At 41.2% G+C, this 5381-nt stretch overlaps 1 pseudogene; it reads left to right on the forward strand.

Moving 5' to 3' along the window:
• The first annotated feature begins 229 nt into the window (after positions 1–229).
• On the forward strand, positions 230–685 carry LOC115841586 (ORM1-like protein 1 pseudogene; annotated as a pseudogene).
• Positions 686–5381: the final 4696 nt, after the last annotated feature.

Consider the following 5381-nt stretch of genomic DNA (forward strand, 5'->3'; position numbering starts at 1 on the left):
TATTGGGCTTAAGAGGGTTTCACAGTCCTTAGATTGGAGGCAAATTCTCAGAAAAATTCTCGGAAGAACTTAGGTGGAGAGGGAAACATCTTCAGCTCCCAAATTCTGTGGGGTAACAACGTGTGCTTCCGGCAGCGGAGTTGATACTGCGCCGAGCCAGCCGCCGCGAGTGCTCATGCAGGAGTGATTTGAACTCTGACCACTCTTTATGGACACAACACTACATTAAATCGCAAACGTGAATGTTGGAGTTGCCCACAGTGAGGTGAATCCAAATACCCGTGTAATGAACAGCCGGGGTATGTGGACGACATACGCTTTGGGAGTTGGCTTGCTTCATATCGTTCTACTCAGTATTCCTGTTGCCTGGACCTTAACAAATGTTATACCTAATCTGGGGATGTATGTATTTTTGCATGCAGTAAAAGGAACGCCATTTGAAACTCCTGACCAGGGTAAAGCGAGGCTCCTAACACACTGGGAACAACTGGACTATGGAGTACAGTTTACATCTTCACGGAAGTTTTTCACAATGTCTCCAATAATTCTATATTTTCTGGCAAGTTTCTATACGAAGTATGATCCAACTCACTTCATCTTAAACACAGCTGCTCTCCTGAGTGTGCTAGTTCCCAAAATGCCGCAGCTATGTGGTGTTCGGATCTTTGGAATGAATAAGTATTGAAATGTGTTTTGAAACAACAAAAATGTTTACAGCTACTGAGTTTTCTGTAAGGAAGGGATGGGTACTAAACTGCACGGTTTCTGCGATAATGTGAAATGAGAGGTAGCTGCATTGGCGAGCCAATTGCTGGTTCTTCATATGCTGTTTTGAAGTGCAGATTCTTATGAGAAGATGCCTTTGTTTAATGCATCTGGTATCCTTCTGTAGAGAGGCTTCAGAGGCAGGCCGGGCAGGCCCAGCTTATAAGTTAAATGGCTATAAAGTAAAGGTGTAGTAGATAAATCCAAGGAAATAAGAGATTTATAAGAAACTAAGTCCAGCTAAGCTTATAATGAATGGGCATTATGTTAAGAGAAGAAAATGTTTCATCATTCAGTCATGGTCAGTTTAAGCAGAGTTACATGTAAACCAGAATCATTTCTTTACAAGTTTATTATAGATTGTTTTCATTACCATGCATATTCCTTTTGTGTTATATAAGAGGATACATATCCTCTTGTTTTATACAAACCAATTCCTACCTTATGAACATACTTTTTTGGTTTTGCAGGCTCAACATTGTGTTGATAGATGAGTTCATTTTTACACTTATTAAGTTACTGAGTTCATGAAGGTCCACCTTCACGACTGACTGATGATAGAAGGTAGTTAGGCGCCTTAGAAGCAGCCTGAGTCGGCCTTCTAATTTTGGAACAAAGTGGGTTTTGCTGCCTTTCCAGATACAAGGCTGCTAAACGAATTAAGAAAATAATTTATTTCTCGTAATTAAAGTATATGGTAACTTAAAGGTCTGCTGATTTGGTTGAGCAATCTAATTGTTGAAGTCTGCCATTCTTTAGCGATGGAAATTTAAAATGGACAACTACATAGCCAACCTGTGATCTGAAAGAAACTGCTTCTCTAGCAATACTATCAGAGTAAATAATGGAGTCTTTTTTTAGCAGGTCTGCAGTAAGAGATAGCATCTTTTCTTAGTCGTCCTGCTCTCAGTCTCCATACTTTGCCCATTAACATCTTGCCTGTCAATACGTGAGTCTTAGTATAGATAACTCAGAATGGTAACTTTTTCCAAAGCGGCAACCACACTGAATCCCTGTGACTTAAGAGAAGCTTTCTCTAGTTGCTGACGTTAATTGCAAGAAATAACTATATTCTACTTTGAGAAATAAACACGTCAAAAAAAAGTTCTGATATGGGGCGAAACTGAAAAACCTAGTAAGCAAAATTGAGTGAAAAGAATTATAATACCAACTTAAAAATCAATTTGTTTCAAACTGACTTTTGGGGGTCATGATCATTGTTTTGTATTTCAAAAGTATTGAGTTTAGAAATCAGTTGTATGATAATGCCTTTGTATGTTTGTCTTTTCTCACGGATTTTTAAATAACCAGTAATCTATACTTTAATACATTTTTCTTTGGTGTAAAAAAAGAACATGTGTGCTCCCTGTTGGAAATCCACTTTTTACAACTGAGACACATGCCTTGGGGCCCTGGTGTGATTGGCAGTGACTTCATTACGTGGTGGCTTCTTCAGGCACAAGTGAACAGATCACATTTGAAAAATAGATTTGGGTAATTTCATACAGCAACAACATACTTGTCCCCTAAAATAAGACTGGTGAAGTATATTACGGGACATCCATGCATACAATGGAACGCTACGTGCCTTTTATGTACTCGTGAGATGGTTCCAGGAAAGAGTGTTAAATTACAAAGGAAAGTACAGCAAGTCCCCGACATCCGAAACTTGAAGTTGCGAACTTTCAAAAATGTGAACGTGTGTTCGCATGTCCAATCACGTAGGTTAGTTCCTGTGTCTGGTGAATGTTGTCACGTGTGTGCACCCTCTACAAGTGGTTGTGCTTTTGTGTACTTTACTGTACAGTACTGTATAGAGTACAGTATCTTTATTTCAAGCTCAGAACCTGTACCATCAACGTCAGGCATGAATGACATTGCAGCTTGCGCTCCGTCTCCTATTGCTGACGACTCTTCAGCTCTACCATCTCCCACCTCCTCTCCGTCCTCCAGTCAGTAACTCTTCTTGCCTGTTCACTTGATGCCAGCCCCTTTATGCCACCTGTTGTACTGTACGACTGTATTTTTCAAGATAATATACTGTAAGATTTAAAATGTTTTCTTTGTTTTTTGTGTTTTTTAATGTATTATTTGTGTGAAAAGTATCATAAACCTATTACAGTGCAGTACTATATAGCCGATTGTGTTAGTTGAGTCCCTAGGCTAACTTTGTTGGACATACGAACAAATTGGACTTACGAACACGCTCTCAGAACGGAACTGTACAGAATAGGGTATAGGGTATGCTACCGTTTGTGCAAAAGGGGGGATATCCATTTGTTTGTATTTGCATAATAATCTCTGAATATTATTAGATAGAAGGTAATACGTAAAACATCCCACTAAGTGTGGAGGTTTGTTGGGTGGGGCAGGAGGGAAACTTCTTAGTTTTATACCTTCTCACACTTTTTGATAACAGGCAAGTATTACCTCGTCAAACATGAACTATGTCTAAAAATAATTAAAAACCTAAAATAAAATCCAGATGGAAAGCAGCCCAAATCCTTTTCACTAAATCCCCTTTTGCTTTTTCTAGACAAGAAGGAGCCCCGCTGAAAACGAGACAGTCCTGCTGTTGACGTGAACAACCTTTTCGTTTTAACGGGCGTCAGACTTTCTGACTGCATAACTGTGATAAATGCAAAAAGGCATGCACTAAAATTGGCTGAGGTTGGCTCAGCAAAACTAACCTTTGTGGATCCACGTCGCATCTCATTGGCTTGGTTTTAGCAAGGAAACACACAGACCCAGTGTTCAGAACTGCTGGATCGAGGGTGGGAGTTTTACAGTTTTCTTTGGACAGGTTTCAGGGGCTGTGAACATTCTTGGAGAGAGGGCCTGAGTGTGCAAATCCGTTAGGTTAGACCCCAAGGCACACCCTTGTTTAGCCCGTCCCCGTCCCCGGGAAGGATGTAGTGCCAAGCGGGGGCAGGTACTTAGCCGACTGGGGTGACAGGATTGCTGTGTCTCTGGGGAAGCTCTCAAGGAACAGCAGCTAAAGAAGGTAAGTGGCGTTCTCAGTGCAGGCGTGGTGGGGATGGGTTCTGGGGATGTCTCAAACCTAGCAGTAAAGAAACGGATTTTGGGTCCTGACAAAAATGACCATTTTCACAAATGAACTTATTTACAACACAGAAATAGGCTCACAGATTTAGGAAATAAACTTATGTTTACCAAAGGGGAAAGGTGGGGGGAGGGATAAATTAGGAGGTTGGGATTAACATATACACGCTACTATATGTAAAATAATCAACAAAGACCTACTGTATAACACAGAGAACTCTGCTTAATTTTCTGTGATAACCTATGTATACATGGGAAAAGAATCTGAAAAAGAATAGATAGACGTATATGTATAATTGAATTACTTTGCTGTACACCTGACACTAACACAACTTCAGTATAAAATAAAATTTTAAAAAATGAACATTTTCAAAATGTTTCAAAAATCACGTGATTCTCATACGGTTACATAGTGAATATACATCAGAGTTTTAGTTTAATTAATGAGGAGACAGAGGTTTGAAACATTCCCCTTTTTCTCAAATATTCCTGCTGTGCACCAGTGAGTGTCCAGTGCCCGCGAATGGCAAAGATGGCCATCAGGACAGGTCCAAGCTAAGTCAACCTGTCTAGGCTTCCTGGGTGTCCCGCCTGTGTGCCGTCCCGCCTGTGTCCCCACACTCAGAAGCGACCTGCTCTTGGTTTACTGCTCAGTTGTAATTTCTTAAATGGGGGTCCCATGTTTTCACTTTGCAATGGGCCCCCAAATTTTATAGCCACCTTGCACTTAACTCATTGTACCTGGAACCAGAGTTCCATGATAGCTTTTTTTTTTTAATTAACTGTGTCAGGTCGAATATGCTTTAAAACAGAGGTCTGCTCTTCTTGAATTTTATTTCATTTTAAACGCGCTCTAAAGATTGGTTTTCTATAAGAGGCCATCTGTCTACTCAGGAGTAGTTTTGTACAATAATCCCTGATAATTAGCTCATAATCTTTCCTGGAACGAGATGTTTGTTCTTAGGATAAGAGGGGCCCGGGAGCCAGAAAAACAGAGCCCCATCTAAGGTAAATGAAACCTGGCACCGTCGAGTTATTCTATTAGAGGTACTGAGTGTTTAAACAGCTTTGTCATCAGAGCTGGCTGTGTGTTTAGGTTTGAACTGAAATAGAACCTTTAGTGTGATCGGTAGAACTACCAGAGAAAAAGTCTTCTATTTTTCTTGGAACGTGTGAAGAGTTTTAATTTCAGAGAGTGTATTGGGTAAGCATTTGCTCTTTCACCTGAGAGTACGTTGTGTGTAGTTTTTTTTTTTTTTTTTTTTCGGTACGCGGGGCCTCTCACTGTTGTGGCCTCTCCCCCGTTGCGGAGCACAGGCTCCGGACGCGCAGGCTCAGCGGCCATGGCTCACGGGCCCAGCCGCTTCGCGGCACGATGGGACCCTCCTGGACAGGGGCACGAACCCGTGTCCCCTGCATCGGCAGGCGGGCTCTCAACCACTGCGCCACCAGGGAAGCCCTGTGTGTAGTTTTGAAAATGCGATGCCATGTCCTACTGCAGGATTAACCCTCAGTTTTACTGAGGATATGTTAAAACAACAAATGCTTCTATT

Source organism: Globicephala melas, chromosome 4 (genome assembly GCF_963455315.2).
Source record: "Globicephala melas chromosome 4, mGloMel1.2, whole genome shotgun sequence".
NCBI lineage: Eukaryota > Metazoa > Chordata > Mammalia > Artiodactyla > Delphinidae > Globicephala > Globicephala melas.